The sequence below is a fragment of the Rutilus rutilus genome (genome assembly GCF_951802725.1).
Source record: "Rutilus rutilus genome assembly, chromosome: 8".
Classification (NCBI taxonomy): domain Eukaryota; kingdom Metazoa; phylum Chordata; class Actinopteri; order Cypriniformes; family Leuciscidae; genus Rutilus; species Rutilus rutilus.
This window is the reverse complement of record NC_140222.1, coordinates 17,064,849-17,090,021: the sequence shown is the minus strand read 5'-3', so window position 1 is coordinate 17,090,021 and position 25,173 is coordinate 17,064,849. Positions and strand designations below refer to the sequence as shown.

The window sequence follows — 25,173 nt, the reverse complement described above, 5'->3', positions numbered from 1 at the left end:
TGGCCAAACGAAGCCTCGAAGTGTTTCACTAAGTGTTTCATCAGGTGTGGTCCGCCGAATCAGCGTTTGATTGACACGGTCGGGAACAGACCACACAGTCGCACATCTGTATAAAAGTGAAATCAACGCATCTTGACCTCGTGGGTTTTTGTGAGAGGAGTTTGATTTTGAGATAGCGGATTTTTGGTGATATTTAGGCTTGCATTTAAATTTAACATGAATTTAAATGAAACTGGAAAGAGATAGCAGTAATCTTTCCTCATTTGTATGTCCTAGCTAAAAAAAATATCTCCGCCGTCGGCGTCAATGGCCTCGTGGTCAGTGAGCCGACATGTAGCGCCTCTGCACTCGGGCGTCTCGAGTTCGAGTCCCGGCTCGTGGACCTTTCCCGCCTCGTTTTTTTGTCATCTCTCTACTGTCCTGTCACAATAAAAGGAAAATCACCAAAACAATATATATATATATATATATATATATATATATATATATATATATATATTAGGGGTGGCACGGTACATGAAAAAACATCCGAACCGTTCGGTTCGCTTGTCTCGGTTCGGTGCGCGTGTGCGTCGCGCGGTTTGCACGGTTCGACGCATGCGCAATGTAGCCTCGTGCCCGTGCTAATACAATGCTAAATCATAAATCAGACATATGTAGAATTACATTACAATGTCCAGCAATCGATTTATATAGTACACTGAGTTTACCTAGACATTTAATGAGATCTACTCCACACTATATGTTGTTTTTTTCATGTGAATAAATAGGCTACATAGATCGACTGTTCCACGTAGCCTAATGGTCCAGTGGCAGAACTTGCCAAGCGTATCAAAGGTTCTGAGTTCTAATCTGCGCTCGTATATATTTTTTTCTTTATCAAAACCGATTATGTTTATCAGCGGTTGTATATCAAGCAGGGACCGATTTGTATGAATTTTGTTTTATTATTTAATCGGAACGAGTAGCCTTGAGTCTCCTCAATGGATTGAAGCGCGCGTCCGAGTGATGAATGTGCGGCCGCTGCGGTGTGTGCGCGAGCCACGAGAACACTGTATCAGCACCACTGATCGCAACTGCAACGAGCACTTTGATCACTTGATTAAAAAAACACATTTCAGCGCTAAATTGCTTCTTATTTAACAAACGAATGAAACAAATACTTTGCTAGTTAACTGGAAATGTTTTATTTATTTGTATTGGTACACCCGTGCTGCAAGATAATATCAACCCTGGCAAAAAATGGTGGGGACATGTCCCGCCTATGATGACGAGACACGAGGATAAATTGACAAATAACGGTCCAACACAGCCCACGTAGCTCTACAGATGATGGACCTCCAGGGCCACTGAAAGTTTCCTCAGGGTGACTGCTCACTCATATTACTTCAGAATGGGAAATGAGAAGCTGCGTTTTGCAAACACACCCCATTTATGAAATAAATAAATAAATAATTAGATAATTCAGCTATATATCATATGCTGAAGTAAATTTTTGGAGTGTTAAAGATTAAAAGAAAAAACAACAACATGAACCGTACAGAACCGAAAACCGTGACCCTAAAACCGTGATACGAACCGAACCGTGGGTTTTGTGAACCGTGCCACCCCTAATATATATATATATATATCTTTGCATGCCAGTAACAAGTGTCCCTTGTGAGAGGATTTTTTCAAAGGCTGGAGAAATTATCTGTAAAAAAAGAAGTAGTCTAAGTCCTTCCACAGCAGAGAAATTAATATTTTTGAATAAAAATCTCTAAAAAAGTGAGACATTGTGGCTTGATTTCTTTTATTAATATTCATTTTGCAAGACCAAAATGCACAGTGAGGAGCCTATAGGTTACAATCTTCACATATTAGAAAATTATAATAATAAAAAAACAACACATTTTTTAAATGGCTCGTCAAGGTTGTTTCAGATCAACACCTGCAAGTGACCACTAGGTGTCACCGTTGAGACGGGTGTCGGATTGATTCGAAGCCTCAAAACAATATGGCACATTTGGTTCAACTGTTTCAATTGCTTCACGAGGCCTCGATCTGGGGGGTATTCCAGAAAGCAAGGTTAACTTACCATTTGGTAAATCATAACCTCTGGGTTGATTTACCCCAAACCCGCATACCATGAGTATGTCGGTTCCAAAACACCTGAGAAGAGTTAGTTTAATCAACCTTCTATTGGTAACCCAGAGTTAATGCGCGCGCACGGCGAGTACATAAAGACATTTTCAATGGATCGCCGATTTCAGGAGTCACCATGGAAACCCAGGGAGAAAAAAAGCGAGCTACATACTTCGGTGAAACTGAGTTTTAAGAGGTTTAAATGCTTGCTTATGAAGACTATAGCCCATTATAACAAAAAAAAAAGCAATACTGCTGCATCAGCAAAAGAAAGAGAGTTGGCTTGGCAAAAAATAATGGACAGAGTAAATGCGTGAGTTTATAAAATTATAAATGGCCTATTTTCCCCTTTCATTGTGACGCAAAAATTATGTGGGGCATGTAGTAAAAATAGACAAGTATTTACTTGTTGGCCTCCATACATTTCTTAATATTGCAGTAGTAATGCACATAATTGGCTAGTAATAGTAATCCTTCTGGAGCCAGAAGAAGTGTGAGCTAAGTCAAAATGAAACACAAAAACATTCTCCAGCAAGGTAATACTTTCTAAACTTACTAAACTTGTTACTGACGCCATGTAATTTAGTATTTAATAATTTAGTTTTCTATGTAGCCAATAGAAAGAATGCTGAGGCCCGTAAAACAGGAGGGGGTCCACCTCCACCTTCCCTCACCCCAGCTGAGGAGCTGGCACTGCCCCTTAATAAAGGGCGACCTGTGGTCGATGGGGTTCCGGGGGCAGTTCATCGGACTCAGCTACCAAGACAAGTGGCTTAGTAAAATGTAGGTGTACCATATTAATACTTATGATTTATTGATGTTTTCACTGTTTTTGTCAGTGTTTTAATAAAGAAAATCATCAACATTGTCACCATTTTAAATAGGCATTTTGAATGCATTTTACAGTCATTGATTCACTTGTGCACTGCAGTATGCATGCTGCTTTGACTGCATATGCTGTGTACTGTAATCTTATTACTAGTACTCTTAGATGTTCCTAATGTCCTTCTTTATTAGTTGTATTTGTTTAAGAATATACATTGAGTTTTGAATATGCATGATTATCTTATTGGTTTAATTATCTTGCAGTTGCTGATGGCCACATTGTATTATTGGATCCTCCTGCAACACCACACTCTGTCACAGTTGTAAGTGATTATTGTCTTTAGGTTTCTGTTTGCTAGACCAAGCATCCTTCCTTATTTTCACTGTAGGCTGACGATGAAGAGACCACTTCTGCTGTGACAGAAACAGAAAATGTGGGGAGGCCCTCTATGGCCCTAATGCATAGAATGCATTCCCCCTTTTTTGCATAAGAGAATAAATAAATTGTCATTGTCATTTTACAGAATATGGCAGGAGATTTTAATACAGATGAGGGTCCATCGACCTCCACACAGAATCTTAGCAGTGTAAGAAATGTTCTGCAGTTCTCCTTCCTCATTTAAATATTTGGTCTGTGTTTGTATTACAGACTTTATCAGTCATGTTTAATTATTCTGTCTTTCTAGTTGCCTGCCAAAGAGCTGTATAAGGTCCACCTTCAAAAGCAAATCAGAAAAAGTGACATTGAGATGGACCTTATATAGCTTCAAATGGAGGAGAAAAGGCTTAACCTAAAAAAAAGGCCAGACCTGAGGGAAAAAGTATGTGAACAGTAATCTGTCATTGGTTGATGAATGAAATCTAAAGCAATAAATACAAATGTATTTTGTTACAGGAAATAAAGAAACAATGAACAACACTTGACTGTTAACTGGTTTTAATTAAAGTGATTTGGGCAAATCATGTCTCGTACCACCCTGCCATCTCTTTGGTCTACTGGGTTCACTGGGGGTTCCTCTTGGCCATCTTCAAGAGAAGGGGGGGCCCTCTCACCTCTCAGTGTGGCAATGTTGTGAAGAAAAACACAAGCAGCTGTGATGTCACATGACCTTTCTGGGTTGACCCTGAGCCCACGCAGGCACTGAAACCTTGCCTTCAGGATGCGTATGGTCCATGTTCTGCTGTGGGCCAGGTTGAATTGTGCCTGTGGTCCAGGCTCAGGTTCAGGGTAGGGTGTCATCATATAGGGCAGACAGGGGTACCCTCTGTCCCCCAGCAAGTAACCATTGAAGTGTCATATAAAGGTAGTTAAAGTGTATAATTGCATAAAAAAAAAAACATTTAAAAAACAACAAAAAACATTGTGTAAGGCAAAACATACCCTCTTGAAATTTGTGGCACAATGATGACTCCCTAAACATTCTGGCATCATGTACAGACCCTGGCCATTTGACTTCAACATTAGTGATGAGGTGGGTTGCATCACATATTACCTAGTTAGTGGGGACCAGTAATGAGGGTGATTTAATGGTTTAAACACCCAAACATTTAGCACCCAAAAAATCTATTGTCACCTGCACATTGATGTTATGGATTTACTTCCTATTAACATAGTCTCCTTCATTGACTGAAGGAGCTTTAATGGGAATGTGGGTTCCATCAATGCACCCAATCACATTTGGGAACCCTGAAATTGAAAGTTATATAATTAGAAACTTTTAAAATTATTGTGACTGTCACTGTATACAGTATGAATAGATTAAGTATAATGCTATGTAACTAAAATGGTCTTTCATAGAATATCATAGAATGGACAAACCCGCCACTCTGTGGAATTCCTCTTTAATGACCCTCAGTGGTTTATGGCCAGGGAACTGCACACAAGTGTGTAGGAACCGTTTGAGTGCAATGCATACTGTACAAACAGCCCTACACACAGTTGCCTTTCCCACATGCTCTGCATCGCCTATTGAATACAAAAAACTCACCGTCGCAAAAAAGTTAAATAAATGGAGTTAAATATTTAACTCCATTATCTTCGTTTAATAAATTAACGATTCTTTTGAAAAACGGCAACGCTCCCGCAAATATTCATTTGGATACGAAAACACATTGATACGTGGTCGTATCACCCTCTCACGGCGGAAAAGAATTCGTATTATCTGTGCTTCCACATCCACTGGATCATCTTTAAAACGGTACGCCATGCTCAGTAACCTTCTGAAACAAACTAACCCTGGAACATAACCTGCTACCGAGCAGGTTATCTTCAGAGAGTAAGTTCCTATGGTTACATACATACCCAGAAAGTTACCTCCGTTTTTGGAACCGAAAGTTGAGGTTATCCACTAACCTACCCTTAAACTTACCCGGGTATGTCACATAACCTGCTTTCTGGAATACCCCCCTGGAGGTGGAATATCAGGATAAAAACACCTACAGCTGTGTGATCAACAATCCTGTCAGCAACCAGACCACACATCTGGACAACACTCAACTCTGTCACACATGTGCAGGTCCAACAGGTTCAGGTAAGCGGTGATTTTAGCATTACTGAGCTGGAATGGATCACTTCTTTACCTAACAGTATGCATCAATGCAGAAACTATCTTTCACAACTGTAACAAACCTGCAAATCAGCACATGCGTCATTCGAACTCTGTTCTTTGCTGGTTCTGTTGATATAAGATATACACCAGTTTGTCACAATGATCCGTTCGGAGCTGTTGATGAAACAGATCTTGATTGAAATTTAAGGTTCTGTTTTATTTAATATTTTTCCTCCTCCTCAGACAACATCTGCTATTGTGGCTCTGCAGATGCTGTGTTCCGATTGGTCGTCTCTGCTCTGATGGGCGTGGCTGCAGTGGCTGCTGTGGTTGTTCTCATCTATGACATCAGATCCAGAAAAGTTGAACAAGAGAGACCAGACAAAATCATCAGACCTTAATGAATCTAATATTTCTAAACAAGAATAGACTGTCTCTCTATTTTCTCTTCTTTTCTCGATATTTTTTTGAATGTCTGAAAGTTTCCTTGAAAACATTGAACATAGTTTCAGTGGCTTTTTAGAGATACAGCTGTCGTGTTTTATTCAATGTGTTACTTGCAGTTTCTTTGTTATTATTTGTGAAATTTACTAGTGATTTATGTGTAAAATTGTTTCTACACCTATTTTTTCAGTTTAGGGGAGAGCGGGCCACAACCTAACGCTTTTTGACTTTCTTAGTTTCTGTAAACCTACTTACTGTTCAAAGTATTTTTTTTTTCCCAATATTAATTTCCCACGTCTAATACAGTGAATACTTTTTTCTTGATTTGCCCAGGAAGACTGGAAGTGAAATGTGACAACATGCCCCATAGGTTGGGTACATTGTAACATGATCATATAACAGATTAAAATGCTTAAAAACAGCAGAAAAATATACAAGACAAACTCAAATTGTCATTAAAATACAATTATGAACTTTTTCACATAAAATAATGGCTTTTTAAAACATGAAAAAATTAACTAATTTTTCAATTTGACAACGATCACCATGCAAAACACAGGTATATAACAGCACGAAATATAATAATAATTAATCATTTCTGAACATTCATTCTGTTTTTATTCACCTCTTTCTCTCAAAAGAATTCACAAAAGTTTCTATTGTGAATTATATCACTAACATCATAGAATATCATAGTTTCTAATAGGGGAACATTGTAATGCAGTGTTACAAATTGGGATTTAAACCCAGCTAGTGTCTTCTGCTGGTTGGATCAGCATTAAAGAACTATCTCAACTGTTAATAAATAACAGTTATAAGATTAAAATAATATCAGATTGGTCTACTTTTAAATAAACACAAAAAACTTAAATAAAAAAAAAAATGAGTGAAAAGTTAGAAATTTACTTTTGCAGTGGTTAAATAAATGTCCAGTTATATATGCCAAAGATTTCTGAATTTTGGCGCATTTCTTTCTCTAAATAGTGTTGATATGGCAGTAAATACGTTTAAGTTTCATCATTGTTGCATGTGTAGAAGTATTTAAACTTAATATGTTGCTAACAGATAAAAAAAAAAAAAAAAAAAAAATTTTTGGTGGGGTCAGTGAAAATAATTGCAGGAGCAGGTTCAAATTATGATCTACTGTCCGAACTGCTTTGTTATTATTGTTTTACTGTATAAAAGTGTTGCATTTTTTCAAATAAATATTGATTTTTCAAGTCAAGTTTTCTTACTCAAGTGTCCTCTGTAAGCTTCCTCCGTCTTGAACTATTAGTTAAAGGCACATTATTAATAAGTTTTGCCACTAGAAGTCGCTTATTTAAAAAAGGCATCGCTTGCCTTGATGACGATGCAAATGAGTGTGGAATTATGGGAGTTGTTGTCTTCACCTCTACAGCCAATGGAAAGGAATCCGACAGACTCGGGCGGAAGTCATATTCATTGTTACGAGCTAATTAAATGAATTAAAATGGAACATCATAACATATAAAGACCACAGAGATTCAGTGACGGTGCATAAATTATTTATTTATAAATGATTTAAATGATGAATAATTTGTCATAAACAGAGCATGGTGGTAAAAGAAAATAACAAAACAAACAGAAAGAAAACCCTGCACACACGTCTACCGGATATCACTTGCCTACCTCCCGTTCGAAAACCAACAACAATGTTCTCCGTGAGTCTTCCGGGTTCTCTGACTGCTGCTCTAACTAAACCTAAACTAAATAACGTGAAAACCCAACACCAATTACCACCACCAGCTCTAAATAAAGTTATAAACTAAATCTAACAGACATGAGTTCCACACCAGGAACGTGCTTATAAAAAAACACGATCATCAAGTCGACACGGGGAAACTCCATAAAGAGGCATAACGGGCCAAACACACGGGTCACCTCGGAGCTACGCTCCGTCTGCCACCAGAAGCGGATCGGAAGTGAGAGGGAGAGAGAGAGCGGATGTAAACCAAGGCATCTTTAAAGCAGTTGCCCCGCCCACAATCAGCAGTCGGCGAGACGTCACGTGATCTATGGAGGAAACAGAAACACAAACGCACAAAGCAGCACAAACACTGTTCCCATTTGCTTGACAGCGTAACATTCATGGATAAGCTAATGTATTACAGTTGTATTAACATTACTGTTGTATGAAGCAGGGCGGGGCAAAGAGCCTGTGACATTTTATCTTGATGTTTTCATTTGCTTATGTCGCAGTCGGCCGCTGCCACTCCTTTCGTTTTTTTTTTTTTATGATTAAATGTAGGCTACTTTTAATGTCCGCCCTTCTTCCCTGATCTTGAACCTTTTTTACTTTTATGTTTGATCACCCATTTTAGCTCATTCTAATGAAATAGATGCAAGTGCTGAATTATACAGGTCGCATTATTTGACACTCTGCATGTCGCACTAAATGTAACTTGATGGTTTTTTGGACCAAAACCAAAAACATTCGAGTATCCATTAGGAGATTTCGTTTGAACATATACATTCTTGAAAAACCATGTAGGCCTATAAAATAATTAAGAAATATTTTATATCGCAAACATGTTAGTTGCTTACTTGCTTAGTTGGGGACAGTATTCAACAATATTATTGATCTGTCTGCATTGACACCATTATATGGGAACTGAACTGAGCTGGACGATGATATCACAGTCTCCAGAGCAGCTATTAGTGGAGCGGCTAAGTGCTTATGTTTGGCAGAATCGTTCAGTTTATGATACAAGCGTGAAAATTGGCATGAGCAGTCTCCATGGGTCACTTGACAAGAAAATTGTCCGAGCCACTTGAAATTTCAAGATAGCGGGCATTTTTCAAGATGGCCCACCTTAGTGGAGCAGTTAAGTGATATAGTGGTTTATTTGGTGATACAAGCATGAAAATTGGCATGAGCAGTCTCTGTGGGTCACTTGACAATAAGCCACCTACAGCCATCTTGAAAAATGACCGCCATCTTGAAATTTCAAGTAGCTGTAGGTGGCTTATTGTCAAGTGACCCACAGAGACTGCTCATGCCAATTTTCATGCTTGTATCACCAAATAAACCACTATATCACTTAACTGTTCCACTAAGGTGTTGGCCATCTTGAAAAATGGCCGCCATCTTGAAATTTCAAGTAGCTGTGGGTGGCTTATTGTCTAGTGACCATCAGAGACTGCTCATGACAATTTTCATGCTTGTATCACCAAATAAACGACTATATCAATTAACTGCTCCACTAAGGTGTCAGCCATCTTGAAAAATTAAAAATCTTGAAATTTCAAGGGGCTCGGACAATTTTCTTGTCAATTGACCCATGGAGACTGCTCATGCCAATTTTCACACTTGTATCATAAACTGAACGATTATATCACTTAGCTGCTCCACTATAGTCTACACCAAGCGGCAACCTCCCCGTCTCTCTCTTGAAACCAACACGGAAGTGAGTTAAACTGCAATTCGTTGACTGGCCGCTTGAGGCTGTTGTCAGAAGTGAGTCAAATCTGTATCTCCCCCATGTTAAAATGACCAACTTTACAGCAGAAAAAAACATGTTTACAGCCTGGTGTCTGTATGTGGCTTTGGTCTATACAGCTAATTTTGCCCTTCATGACAACTGTGAGGGGGGTGATTTTTTTTATAACTCTTCCGTTTAGTTGATTAATATTTAAAGTTCTGCAAGGGTGTGGCCACTTGAGTGACAGGTGGATTCCCGCTGATGTCAATGCTAGCCGTTTGTCTGCTGTTACTAGCCGTCAGTTCACCTAAGCAAATTTTAGCTGCTGAACTTGCCACCTCTGCAGTGTTTTGTGCTTTTTTTCGGGATTATTTCATACAATTTAAAACACCCATTACTTCGCCCACGGCTTTGGGTTCCGTCGTTGTCGTCGAGTATCATTCGAGAGAACAACCAGCGCTGTATTTCAGTTGTTTTCCTCTGTGAACATGCATTAATGGATGTCTGACAATTTCGTTGCTTTTTGGAGTTATCAGATTTAAAAACGTCAATAAAGGCTCGTTCGTTCTGCTCTCCCGGAACAGATAGATTATAATATGCTTATGTACCGTCAGATGAAATCATGCAGGCGTCGGCGCTTTCTCCGTCCATGCAATAACGTTAAATGCACATCCTTGAATGAGCGCGGATTTTCTAGCGCATTTACTTGAACTTCATAGGCAATATATCTATGGAGAGGTGGCCAAAATCAGAATTTAAAATGGACTGAATAAGCTCTCTACGAACTTGACGAGCGATGCCGCGCTGACGGACCATAGACTATAACAAAAGAGTGACTGACATGTACATAAATCACTGTCTCGCACACACACTCTCAGAGTAATATTAAGTTACTGCATAATGCATTTTCAACTAGCAGAATAGTACAGAATCACGATACACAGTCTCACTTGTAGCCATGTCTTTTAAAGGTGAACTAAGTAACTTTTTTTACCTTAACTGAACAGATTCGGAGTCATTGGAATGGTTATATTACTTATTTCGGGTTGAATGGTGGTCGTTTCACACCCCCCTGGTGCCCGTGAGCGGAAAATACGCACTTGCAACTTTGAGCCGGCGGGCCGCCGGCCGCCGCGTCAGGAAGTCTCGCGTGATATCAGGTCTCGCGATGTAAACAATTGCTTTACGGCCAAAAGAAATCGTACTCGGTTACTAATGTAACCTCGGTTCTCTCTAGAAGAGGGAACGAGTATTGCGTAAGGTTAGCTTACGCATCGGGAAAGTCTTCTTTCTTCGAGATCTGAAGCCAAAAAATTATCCTTAATTTTGTATACATTGTCAACGCAGTGCAGCAGCCGACCGACCTAGGCAGGTTGTATAAGCGTGCTCATTGGCTGCTCGGCGGCAACTGCTTAAGCCTATCGGTGAGCGCTCTGAACGCGGCAACCAATGAGGGTCGCTTCGCGCCCTCCACACCCTTCTAACCGTCAGAATGGGTGTGGCCAGCGTGTATAAATTCAGCGCTCACAGGCTAAAATTCTGGTTTTCGCAGTCTGAAGCGCAAAAGCTCGTGGCGCGACACGGCAGGTTACGCAATACTCGTTCCCTCTTCTAGAGAGAACCGAGGTTACATTAGTAACCGAGTACGTTCTCTTACGAGAGGTCTCTCGTATTGCGTAAGGTTATCTTACGCATCGGGAACCCTTTGTCAACGCCGTGTGCGCCGAGCATCCAGCCCATGAATCCCAGGGAAACCGGGGAAAACACTCTGCTGGGAAATGTGGCCGGTCAGGGAGACGGGCCAGCGCAGTACAGGCACTTCATGCAGCATATGAAATAGAGCGGCGCGGCCGGTCTATAAACATATAACAGTACAAACAGTAGGGCCGGCAGAGCGAGCCCATACAGTACATAAGCACTCATAAGGGTAGGAGAAAAACGACATAGTCGGTCTCACATGAAGAGAAAAATTCCTGCGCGACAGAGAATAATACGGGCGGCCAGCAGCGCGGGCCAGCACCGACAACAGCGCGTAACGGGAAATAGGAAACAGAGCAGATCGGCCGGTCTGAGTCAAACACTTCACCCTGAGTATAGTACCAGAATAGCGCCAGCATATGAACGTAGTCTGCACAAAAGAAATGGGCAGAGCATACACGTCACTTATACTGACAGTATTTTTGCCTGTAGGGTAGGAACTTCCAGGTTATAAAACCTCACGAATGTTGACGGGGAGGCCCAGCCCGCCGCCATACAAATATCGTGAATAGAAATTCCGCTGGACCAGGCCCACGACGAGGCCATGCCTCTAGTGGAGTGGGCTCTGATGCCCAGAGGGCACTGCAGGTGTCTGGAGGCATAAGCTGCTGCTATCGCGTCCACTATCCACCTGGACAAGCTCTGCTTCGAGGCGGCGAGACCCTTGGTGCGTCCGCCGAAGGAAACAAAGAGCTGCTCTGAACGCCTGAAAGCGGCGGAGCGCGTGATGTAAACTCTCAGCGCCCGGACAGGGCATAGGAGGTTATCACTGTCCCCACTATCGGATGCTGGCAGAGCCGAGAGGGAAATAACTTGTGCCCTAAACGGGGTTCCAATCGCTTTGGGGATGTAACCGTGTCTCGGTCTGAGAATGACTTTCGAGTCATTCGGCCCGAACTCAAGACATGCAGGGCTAACAGATAGCGCGTGCAAATCACCCACTCGTTTGACTGAAGACAGAGCTATCAGAAAAACGGTTTTAAGTGACAGATATTTTAGATCCGCGGATTCAAGCGGTTCAAAGGGAAAAGCCTTTAGGGCCGCTAGGACCAAGGACAGATCCCACGAGGGAACCGAGGGGGGCCACGGGGGGTTCATCCGTCTAGCTCCTCTGAGGAAGCGGATAATGAGCTCATTCCTTCCCATTGCCTGGCCGCGCGTCGTCTCAGCGAACGCTGCAATAGCGGCCACATACACTTTGAGCGTGGAAGGGGATCTGCCCTTTTCCAACAGCTCTTGCAAGAAGGAGAGCACCCGCGGGACCCCGCATGCGCGCGGATCCAAGTTTTTAGTAGCGCACCATTTAGAAAACACCGACCATTTAGACGCGTAGAGCCGTCTCGTAGAGGGGGCTCTCGACTGTGTGATCGTGTTCACGACCCCGTCTGACAGATCAACGGGTATCCGTTGATCACCCATGCATGCAGCGACCAGCGCTCTGGATGGGGATGCCAGATCGACCCACCGGCTTGGGAGAGGAGATCCTGTCTCACCGGGATCGGCCATGGGGGTGAGTGCGACAGCCTCACTAGCTCTGGGTACCAGGTTTGGTTTTCCCATCGCGGGGCTATAAGCAGCACTGAGTGGTGCGTTTCTCTGATCCTCGAAATGACCTGTGGCAACAGGGAGATCGGAGGAAAAGCGTACAGCGGGAGGCTGGGCCATGTCTGGGACAGCGCGTCCTCGCTCTTCGAATAAAACTTCGGGCATTGAGCATTGTCTTTCAACGCAAAGAGGTCGATATCCGCTCTGCCGAATAGGCGCCAGAGAAACTGGACTGTCTGGGGGTGCAGAGACCATTCTCCCGAGGGAATGTTGTCCCTGGACAGTCTGTCTGGACCGACATTCAGGTGGCCCGGCACGTGCGTGGCTCTCAGCGAGCGCAGCGAGCGGTAAGCCCACACGAGAAGGCGTTCTGTCAGCCTGCACAGATTCCTGGATCTGACACCGCCCTGTCGGTTCACATAGGATACCACGGCCGTGTTGTCCGAGCGGACTAGCACATGGTGATCCCGTATGAATGGGAGGAAGCGCCTGAGCGCGTTCTCGACCGCCATCATCTCCAAACAGTTTATGTGGAGGCATTTTTCCCGGTCTGACCATAGGCCAAAAGCCGGTTTGCCCTCGAACAGAGCGCCCCAGCCTGAGGTGGAAGCGTCCGTCGAGATAACTTTGCGGTGTGAGATAGCTCCCATTGTCACTCCCCGCTGGTACCAGTCGGCCGCTAACCAGGGCTTCAGAGCTGAAACGCAGCTCTGAGTCACTCTGATGCGAATACCGCCGGAAGCCCATGCTCTGTGAGGCACTCGGGCATTCAGCCAGCGTTGTAGCGGGCGCATTCGTAAAAGACCCAGCCGAAGCGCTGCTGCGGCTGAGGCCATACAACCCAGTAACCTCTGAAATGTTTTGAGAGGTACGGTGCTGCCCGGCCGGAGGGACGCGGCCAGGCGTCGAATGCAGCGCGCGCGCTGTGTCGACAGGCGGGCCGTCATCGCTACAGTGTCCAGATCCAAACCCAGAAAAGAGGTTGATTGACTGGGCACGAGCGAGCTCTTGGTCCAGTTGACCGTAAGCCCCAGGCTGTCCAAATGGCTTAAAAGCACTGTTCTGTGGGCGATGAGTTCGGCCTCTGACTGTGCTAGGATCAGCCAATCGTCCAAGTAGTTCAAAATTCGCATTCCCCGACCCCTCAGGGGAGCGAGAGCCGTGTCCATGCACTTCGTGAATGTGCGAGGTGCCAAAGACAGGCCGAACGGCAGGACGGTGTACTGATATACCTGACCGTCGAAGGCGAATCTCAAGAATGGCCTGTGACGGGGTATTATCTGGATCTGAAAGTACGCGTCTTTTAGATCGAGAGATATAAACCAGTCCCTCGGGCGAATTTGCGCGAGGATTTGTCTGGTTGTGAGCATTTTGAACGGTCTTTTCACAAGAGCCTTGTTCAAACGTCTCAGATCCAGAATCGGTCTGAGAGCTCCGTCCTTCTTGGGAACGAGGAAATAACGGCTGTAAAAGCCCGACTCGCTCATGGAAGGGGAAACCGGTTCTATTGCCCTTTTGCACAGCAGTGTGGCTATTTCTGCTCGAAGTAGATGTGCTACTTCCCCATTCACTCTGGTCTCGATACGCGCTTGAAAGCGCGGAGGGCGGCGAGCGAACTGCAGAGTATAGCCTCGTTTTACTGTGCTCAGCACCCATTCTGACTCGCCTGGAATAGCTTCCCACGCTCTCGCGTGTGCAGCCAGGGGCAGAATGGCCTCCGGGCTCTGATCGCCGCTGATCGCGGGCTCGAGAGCTCGAGACGGAGGGGCGGGCGTGACGCGCGCGCGCTCTTGGTGCTTAGATACGGCGGGTCGAACACAGCGGTGACTGGCCGTTTTACACACAGCGTCCCGGTGGCTTTTGACGGGGAACATACAGTGTGAAGCACGACGCTCGAAGGCGGCGTCGGGGGCGAAGTAAGAGAGCGGATGTGTGAGCGCGTGGAAGCGGGCACAGCATCCGTGTTTATAACCTGACCGGTTGTGAGGGGTTGTGTAACAGAGCGGGTAGTGAGTAGGTGTGGGCACAGCGGGGTGGACACGTGACCTACTTTTATCACTCGAGCGGCTTGTGCCAGCTTTATGCGAGTGGGCTCTGTGAGAGACACGGGGTTTACAGTGCTTGTGTGCAGAGGTGAACACAGATAAGTGGGCACATTTTCTGCATTTGAAACACTTACAGCGCGAGGCGCGCGACCAGGCATAATACTCTCTTTGAGATTTCTCTGAGTCGCCGTAAAAACGGCGGTTGTGTGCAGGCGAGAGGGTGAGTTCACCGGCTCGTTGGCTGCGAAATGAGTGTCTGCAGTAACCGTAGCAACGGGGACTGACAGAACGTGAAGCTTTGACGACGGTCCGGCCGCGGCGGGACCCAGTCGTCGCTTTTCTCCTCGGGCTAGGAGGATTTTGGAGGCTCAGGCTTCACCGCGATCCTCTGCCGGGGTCCCCGGGGAGGCGGCGGTCTGACGTGGCTGGTCGAGCGGGAGCGAGGGCGGCCGCCCTGTCGTCGCTGCGAGGACGGAGGTCGAGCTGGGCGCTGGGCAGAGCTATGTGCAGGCTGGTCCGAAGGACGGCGTGCAGCAGGTCTGGAGCGTCGAGGCAGAAACAAATTCATTGCCTGTGTGGTTTTTTGAACCTCCGAAAAGCGGTCGACGATCCCGCTAACCGCTGGGCCGAACAGGCCGGTGGGGGAGAGGGGGGCGTTGAGAAACACCGCGCGCTCAGACTCCCTCATGTCCGCAAGCGTGAGCCAGAGATGCCTCTCTGTAACTGACAGAGAGGCCATGCACCTTCCAATGGCCTGGGCAGCGGATTTCGTGGCGCGAAGGGAAAGGTCCGTCGCGCTCCTCAAATCCGTGATGGAAGCAGGCTCCGAGCGCTTCTCGTCCAGATCACGGAGGAGGTTAGCCTGGAGAATCTGCAGTACTGCCATAGAGTGGAGTGCTGATGCGGCCTGCCCCGCGGCGGCGAAAGCGCAGCCGACGAGGGCTGAAGTGGTCCTGCATGCTTTGGACGGGAGGGCAGCCTTTGAGCGCCAACAAGAGGGCGGGCAAAGGTGCGCTGCGACCGCCTCCTCCACAGGGGGGATGGAATTATACCCCTTCTCAGCGGCGCCGTCAACCTGTGAGAGCGTCGATGAGGCGTGTGAAGACACTCTCGCGGAGAACGGAGCATTCCACGATTTAGAGAGCTCGCTGTGAAGCTCAGGCAGGAAGGGTGCTTTTCTGGATGCCGGCTGTCGGCGGCGTTGGTGAAGGAAGCAGCCGTCGAGTCTGTTCGGGGCTGGCTCTTCCGGGGAAGACCAGTCAAGGCCCAGCTGTTCGACAGCACGCGTGAGGAGGCGTAAAAGTTCTGCGTCCTCGCCCGCTCGAGATCGGCCTGAATCCTGGACTGAAGAGGAGGCGGTAGACCATTCCTCGCTGTCAGAGGCCAGGAGAGAACAGGTATCCGCGGCGCGTTCACCAAGCTCATCCGCCTCATCCCCTGAAGCGGCGGCGGCCGGCGGCTGCGCGGCCGTGAGGGGGGGCGGGGAAGGCGAAGGAGAAGCTCGAGGGAAAGGCTCCGGCGAGCTTCTGTACGCCTGGTTGGTCTCCGGTGGTCGCTGTGAGCGGCGCTTTTTCTTGCGCGGCCCAGCAGGGACGGGCGGGGAGACATGTATGTTGTAGCCAATTTTAATGTGTTATATGTTTTTTGTTGGTGGTTAAGTTGCATGAGGGTGACGTTCTTCCACCTGCACACCAGGGGGCATAGGCAGGGCATCACAGGCTATATGAGGAAGTTACAGGTGAATAGCGTGAGGGAATTAGGATCTGGGAAGCCACACAGTTTTTCAACCGTGCATGCGTGCATGTGTGTGATGGATTTTGTCATGTCCAGCTACTAACATCATGTTTAATGTTGCTTGCAAACTTACGAGCTCGAGTTACATCAGCAATGCAAGCAGCAGTGTTTGTAAGTCATTTTACTCTGCATAAAATAAAGTGAAAAAACGAGTTCCATGGCAGACCTGATTTCTTGCACTGTACGCGTTGGAGACGACTTCAAATTCCCTCAAGTGGTTTTTTTTGTGGTACGATCGCCACTACATTAAGTTGAAAAACTTCGCTTCAATGGACGGATCGCGCGGATGTTGGAGGGCAAAAGCACAGCGCTCCAGCTGATTTCAATGAGTGAACGCCGACAGGAGAAATTGGACACTGAGAAATGAAAGTGGGCTAAAGCAACGCTGGAGAATAACGGTAGGATTGTTTTGGAATTGTTATAAGCTGTGTGGAAGAGATTGGACTTCTCACAATCAGGATATAGGTAAATCCTGTTTCAATTTTAAAATAAAGACTTCGCAGCTTGTCTAATCATTGGCATAATGAGTAACGTGGATTTGAATGCACCTGTCAATCAAAGTGAAACGGTGAATGAACTTGGTAAAAGACCAGTTAAACTCACGATTAAAGCTTTGGAAGAAAAAATATTATCACTTCAAAAGGAAAGGAACCTTAGGATAAAGAAACTTTATAAACTAAGAAAGGAAGTTGAGCAACTGATGCTTTCAAAAGAAAATGTGTCAGAGGTACAGATTCTATATGATACTTTTTTAAAGTTGAGTGTGGAAACAACAGAACTGCATGAATCATTGAAACCTTTGCTACCAAAAGAGGAAATGTCAAAGCAAAATAAATGGTTTGAAATCGAAATGAACAGTAATACAGAAATAATTAAAAGAATTAAAGAGTGGTTGCTTGACATTAAGGAGCAATGCAAGGATGTTGATGATGATGGTGATTTTGATGATGATGATGAAGTTCAGTGCTGCGCCACACATGACTGTGATCACTGATGAAATTGGTCCAAATGACAGTGTTTCAAATGTTGGTGGTAAAAAGTGTACATCAGCTTCTTGCTCCAGCCACAGGTCTTTAAAGTCATCAACCTCCTCTGCATACCTAAAAGCAGAGGCTGAAAGGGCAGCTCTTCTTGCTAGGGCAGCTACCCTAAAAGAAAAGCATGAACTGGAGGTACAGGAGGAACAAATTAGACAAAAGAAGGAGGTGCTTGAACTGCAAAGTCAAATTGCTGCTCACACAGCAAAGGTTAAGATGCTTAAGTACAGAGGTTCTGATGTGCAAAGCTCCAGTGCACATTCTGATGGAATGAATTCATATCTGAAAAGGTCAAAGTACAAATCCTCTCTGAGATCCTCTGCTATAGAATTTGTTCCACAAAGTTCAAGCTATCATTTCAATCATCCACCAAAAGGAGGCAGCAAAGCCACAGTGTCAACGGGGGCACGACCTAAAGAAACTATTTTTCAACAAGGTGGAACAAAAGTTCATGTTCCGCTTCACAAACCAAGCATGCCTCAACAATCCCAGCAAACCAATCACACCACATATCACACACAGGAAACGGCCGTGCTTTCCACGCAGGAGTCCATACAGCGTGATGGTTTAGTGCAAACCAACGTGGAACAAGGAAATATTCTCAATATTATGCAAAGGCAAAACGACATAACTGCTTTGCTAGTACAGCAGCAGTCTTCACTATCATTACCCCCAAGGGATATACCAACCTTTGATGGAGACCCTCTCGAATACAGCACATTCATTCGAGCATTTGAAAATGGAGTAGAAGGAAAGGCTGCTAGCAATCAAGATTGTTTGTACTTTTTAGAGCAGTATACCAAAGGACAACCTAAGGAGTTGGTCAAGAGCTGTCAACACATGCCACCTGAAAGGGGGTATCAAAAGGCCAAGACACTTCTTCAGAAATGCTTTGGAAATGAACAAAGAATTGCCACAGCTTACATGGAGAAAGCTCTGGGATGGTCACCAGTGAAAGCAGAAGATGTCAAGGGCTTGCAAGCCTTTGTTTTGTTTCTAAGGGTTTGTTGTAACGCAATGGAGGACATTAGCTACATGATAGAAATGAATATGCCATCCAATATGCGTGCTATAGTCTTGAAGCTACCATATAAGTTGAGGGAAAGGTGGAGAAACACTGCTTATGAGTTGCAGGAAAGGCACTGTCGTCAAGCGGGTTTCAGTGACATTGTCAGTTTTCTTGAGAGGCAAGTATCTATTGCCTCTGATCCACTCTTTGGAAACATTCAGGACACATCCATCTTACCATTAAAATATAACGTTGGACATAAAGTCTCACAGGTTCGCTTCAAGGGAAGGGGAAGCAGTTTTGCTACCTCTGTGGAAGCTGTTAATACTGGAAACACACATCAAGTGCAACAAGAGAAAAATGTTACTGATAAGTCAACAAAGGTGACGTGTCTGCTGTGTGAGGAGGGCCACAGATTGGAGTGGTGCCCCAGAATGGAGAAGAAGCTGCACAGAGAGAAAATCGACTTTCTAAAGGTGAAAGGTGTTTGTTTTGGGTGTTTGACTGTTGGACACATGAGCAAAGACTGTCATAGACGTCTAACTTGCAAGTTGTGTAACCTGAAACATCCTACCTGCCTCCATATCCATTCAAAGGAAAAGGAAACCAAATCAGAGGACACACACCAAGAAAGTCAAGTCAAGTCATTTTCATTTATATAGCGCTTTTAACAATGTAGATTGTCTCAAAGCAGCTTCACAGAGATAAATGTATAATATAACGTAAGATTGTTTTGGCTTTATAGCGGTTCTTTAATAAAGTTATTTTCCAGCTAAAGTTAGTTTTGATTGATTCGCTTCCGTCGCAATGATCATTTGTTTTTAAATTAGGGCCGCCAAGACGACACCATTCTCTCTACACAGACTTTAGCGAACCTGTGAGAAACGCTGATGGCGTTCAGATGCGCATTAAGAACGGGTTCTATAGTTATGTGCGTTTGAATATATGTGTGCAGGTTTGGAATTCCCTACAAACCAAACCTAAACAAATTACTGGTGTTTCCTTATAGTTTTGATTCAGAATTTTATTTTATTTTATCAATTCGGGGTAGATACGCAAATTGAGTTTTCCCGACGACGCGTTATCTGTAGAGTGGGAAAGGGATCCTCCATAGGGAGAGACTAGTTGGCCCTTCAGCACTGCGTTGACACCGGGTCCAGGCGAAGGTCCTTCATCAGATCTGGAAACGGCCTGGATCCGGCAGGCTGCGGGAAAACCTTGGGATAAACAAAGACACTAAAATTAGCGTAGATGCCATTCTTCTCATGATGTAACAAGTACATCAGGATTTATGGGAAGTGTTCCCGGTTCCAGCTGACCTAATCTATGCAGCCTAATATTGAATTATAGAAGTCTATAATGTATTATGTGAACGCTATGTCAAAGAGATGTGTCTTTAATCTAGATTTGAACTGACAGAGTGTGTCTGCTTCCCGGACAATGGTAGGAAGACTGTTCCAAAGTTTTGGTGCTAAATAGGAAAAGGATCTACCGCCAGCAGTCGATTTAGATATTCTAGGTATTATCAACTGGCCGGAATTTTGAGATCGCAATAGACGTGAAGGAGTATAATGCGTTAAGAGCTCGCTCAAGTACTGCGGAGCTAAACCATTTAGTGCTTTGTAAGTAATCAGCAATATTTTAAAATTGATGCGATGTTTAATAGGGAGCCAGTGCAGTTTTGACAGAACCGGGCTAATATGGTCATACTTCCTGGTTCTGGTAAGAACTCGAGCTGCTGCGTTTTGAACCAGCTGTAGTTTGTTTATTAAGCGTGCAGGGCAACCACCCAGTAGAGCATTACAATAATCTAGCCTTGAGGTCATGAACGCATGGACTAATTGTTCCGCATTTGTCAATGAGAGCATATGACGTAATTTAGATATATTTTTAAGATGGAAGAATGCAGTTTTACAGATACTAGACACGTGACTTTCAAATGAAAGATTGGTATCAAAGAGCACACCCAGGTTCCTAACCGACGACGAAGACTTAACAGAGCAGCCATCAAGTGTTAGACAGTATTCTAGGTTATTACGTGAGGAAGTTTTTTGTCCAATAATTAGAATCTCTGTTTTTTCAGAATTTAGAAGTAGGAAATTACGAGTCATCCAGTTTTTTATATCAGCTATGCATTCTGTTAATTTAGTGAATTGGTAAGTTTCGTTAGGTTTTGAAGAAATATAGAGCTGAGTATCGTCGGCATAACAGTGAAAGCTAATGCCATGTTTCCTAATGATATCTCCTAAGGGTAGCATGTACAGAGTGAACAGCAGCGGTCCTAGTACTGAGCCCTGTGGTACGCCATACTGAACTTGTGATCGATGAGACATCTCTTCATTTACTGCTACAAACTGATAACGGTCAGATAAGTATGATTTAAACCATGCTAGTGCAATTCCACTAATGCCAACATAGTTTTCTAGTCTATTTAAAAGAATGTTGTGGTCAATGGTGTCAAACGCAGCACTAAGATCGAGTAACACTAATAGAGAGACACAACCACGATCGGATGATAAGAGCAAATCATTTGTTACTCTAACGAGAGCAGTCTCAGTACTATGGTATGGTCTAAATCCGGACTGAAAATCCTCGCAGATATCATTTCTTTCTAGAAAGGAACATAGTTGTGAAGATACTGCCTTTTCTAGTATCTTTGACAGAAAAGGTAGATTCGAGATCGGCCTGTAATTGACTAATTCTGAAGGATCAAGTTGCATTTTTTTAACAAGCGGTTTAATCAAAGCCAGCTTAAAGTTTTTTGGTACGTATCCTAGAGACAAAGAGGAATTAATGATATTAAGAAGAGGATCTATGACCTCTGGAAGCATCTCTTTCAGTAGCTTAGTCGGTATAGGGTCTAGCATACATGTTGTAGATTTAGATGATTTAACGAGTTTAGTAAATTCTTCCTCTCCTATAGCAATGAATGAATCAAATTTTTCCTCAGGGAGACTACAATGCACTGCCTGATGCGATACTGTAGCAGACGGTTGCATAGTTATAATTTTGTCCCTGATATTATCAATCTTATAAGTGAAGAAGTTCATAAAGTCATTACTGCTGTGCTGCTTGGAAACTTCTGTGTTTGAAGCTTTCTTTTTCGTTAGTTTAGCCACTGTTTCAAATAAATACCTAGGATTATGTTTATTTTCTTCTAATAGGTTTGAAAAATAAGCAGATCTAGCAGCTTTTAAAGCCTCTCTGTGAGTAATCGAGCTCTCTTTCCATGAAATGCGAAATACCTCTAGTTTTGTTTTCTTCCAGTTGCGCTCCATTTTTCTGGCTGCTCTCTTAAGGGCCTGAGTGTGCTCGTTGTACCACGGCGTTGGATTATTTTCTTTAATCTTCTTTAAGCGCAAAGGAGCAACTGTGTCTAAAGTGCTGGAAAAGAGAGAGTTAAAAGTTTCTGTTGCAATATCAAGTTTTTCTAAGCTATCTGAGATGCTGAGATTATGAAACTGATCAGGAAGATTATTAATAAAGCAATCTTTAGTAGCAGAAGTGATAGGTCTAACATATTTGTAACACGGAGTCGGCTTTGCAGCCTTGGCTAAATGTAATTTACACGAGACTAGATAATGATCTGAGATGTCATCGCTCTGCTGCAGAATTTCAACGGCATCAACATCTATTCCGTGTGATAATATTAGATCTAGAGTATGATTACGACGATGAGTAGGTCCTGACACGTGTTGTCTAACTCCAATTGAGTTTACAATGTCTTTAAATGCCAATCCCAATGCATCTTTTTCATTATCGATGTGTATATTAAAATCACCAACAATTAGTACTTTATCTGCAGCCAATACTAACTCTGATAGAAAGTCCGCAAATTCTTTGATAAAGTCTGTATAGTGCCCTGGTGGCCTGTATACAGTAGCCAGCACACATCTCAAACGTGATTTATCATTTTTACTATATATTTTTACATTAAGCACTAACACTTCAAAAGAATTATATTCGAAACTTGATTTCTTAGTGGTTTTGAAAATATTACTATAAATTACAGCAACACCACCCCCTTTGCGTTTCAGACGAGGTTCATGTTTATAACAGTAATCTTGCGGGGTGGACTCATTTAAAGTAATGTAATCGCTTGGTTTTAGCCAGGTTTCTGTCAAACACAGCACATCTAGGTTATTATCTGAAATCATATCATTAACAATGAGTGCTTTTGAAGTAAGCGATCGAATATTCAGCAACCCAAGCTTTATCATTTGCTCATCTGTATTATAGCTGTTTTTTATTTGTTGAACATCAATTAAATTTTTAACCTTAGATAGGTTTAAACATTTTTTGGATTTCCAAAATCGGGGAACAGACACAGTCTCTATATGATGATAGCTAGGTGAAAGAGGCTCTATGTGATGGGATTTATCTGACCTGGGTGACGCGAGGCCGCTAGCAGACGGTTGGGTTAGCCAGTCTGTCTGCTTCCTGACCTGGTGCCCAATTTGTCATGTTTGAGCTCTAAGACTATGAGCCATATTACTAGATAGAAGAGCAGCACCATCCCAGGAGGGATGAATACCATCTCTTTTCAACAGGTCAGGTTTGCCCCAAAAACTTTTCCAATTGTCTATGAATTCTATATTATTACACGGACACCACTCAGACAGCCAGCGATTCAGTGAACACAATCTACTAACTATCTCATCACTCCTGCGAACAGGAAGGGGGCCAGAGCAAATTACAGTGCCTGACATCGTACTTGCAAGTTCACACACCTCTTTAATATTAATTTTGGTGATCTCCGACTGGCGGAGTCGAACATCATTAGTGCCGACATGAATAATGATCTTAGAGAATTTACGATTAGCATTAGCCAGCACTTTTAAATTTGCTTTGATGTCAGGCGCTCTGGCTCCCGGCAAACATGTGACTATGTTCGCTGGTGTCTCTATTTTCACGTTCCGTGTGATCGAATCACCAATTACTAGGGCACAATCAACAGAATTCTCAGTGGGTGTTTCACTGAGCGGGGCAAATCGATTTGTTGTGGTAATCGGAACGGAAGAGTGGTTTTTTGATCCGCGACTAGAGCGATCCCTCACTGTCACCCATTTGCCCGGCTGCTCAGGCACTACTTCAGCTGGAACCGAATCATGTAAAGAGTTCACTATGCTAGGCGCATCCAAAATAGTATCTAAAGCTCTAGCACTCTTACTATCCTCAATTAAAGTTTGGATGCGTGTCTCTAATTCTGAAATCTTCTCTGTCAGCCTAACTGTCTCCTTACATTTATCACATATAAATCCTACATTGCCAACAGAGAAGTCTATGCTAAACATGTGACATGAAGTGCAGGTGACAATAACAGGACAAGACATTACTCACCGTGTTTGTTGACTGATTATTACTTACCTGAGCTTTTATGAACTCAAAGGCGCGAGCGCGCGAGAGAAAAAATAAATAAATAAAACAGCTGAGCGCACGGGTGGCGCGTTAACAGGCTAGCAGTAGCGAATTAGCGTGTTGTGTTAGTAGTAACGGAAGCTAGCGATGTCAATCTGAGATGTTGGGTAAGCTGTATTTAGTATAAACAACTACAAATTGTAGTAAATGATGGTTCAAAACAAAGAAATACGAGGCTAAGACGGAGCTTACAGCACCGAGGCAAACACACTCACAGCAGGCAGCGAGGCAGACAGGGAAATAGTCTACTGTTCTCACAAGTCATGTAGTTTCTCCTAAGACTTGTGGCCATATAGGGGCCGGTGCACAAGACTGTGTTTTGCCAATTGTGCCCGTGCAAATCAAGGCTGTGAAAGGTAGTAAGATGCTAAAAACGTATGCATTTTTAGATTCCGGTAGCACAGCCACTTTCTGCTCTGAGCGACTCATGAGGGAACTAAAGGTGAGAGGAAGAAACGCCAAGATCCTGTTGAGAACCATGAGCCAAGAAAAGTTTGTTGACAGTCATGTTATCTCAGGACTGGAAGTATCTGCACTCAATAGTAACACTTTCTTTGAATTGCCTGATGTATTTACACAATATGAGATGCCTGTGACTCGTGATAACATTCCACGACAAGAAGAGTTAAGTGCCTGGCCACATTTGCACTCAGTGGAAATTCCTGTCATCAATTCTGATGTGGAGCTATTGATTGGAACCAACGTTTCAAGAGTAATGGAACCATGGCAAGTGGTAAACAGCAAGGATGGAGGACCCTATGCTGTCAGAACCCTATTGGGATGGGTTATCAATGGACCACTAAGAGGAGGCAATGCTATTGGAAGCAGCTATCCTACCATTACAGTCAACCGAATATCTATTGCTAACATAGAGGAACTGTTGGTGAAGCAATATAACCACGACTTTAATGAGAAATCCACTGAGGAAAAGCCAGAAATGTCCAGAGAAGATCTCAAGTTTATGGAAATTCTGCACTGCAAAAAATGCTGTTCTTACTTAGTATTTTTGTGTTGTTTCCAGTCCAAAAATCTAAAAATTCTTAAATCAAGAAGCATTTACTAGAGAAGTAAAACTACATAAGAAATTCTATTTTGTTTTCAGATAAACAGAAAGTATCTTAAGTGATTTTTGCTTAAAACAAGCTAAATTATCTGCCAGTGCAGTAAGGAAAATAATCTTGT

General features: G+C 43.7%; 1 protein-coding gene across 1 annotated transcript in view; it reads left to right on the top strand.

Moving 5' to 3' along the window:
* The window catches only part of LOC311295855 (uncharacterized protein), a 260,836-nt gene that overhangs the window by 10,118 nt on the left and 225,545 nt on the right, over nt 1-25,173 (top strand). The window lies entirely within an intron of this gene.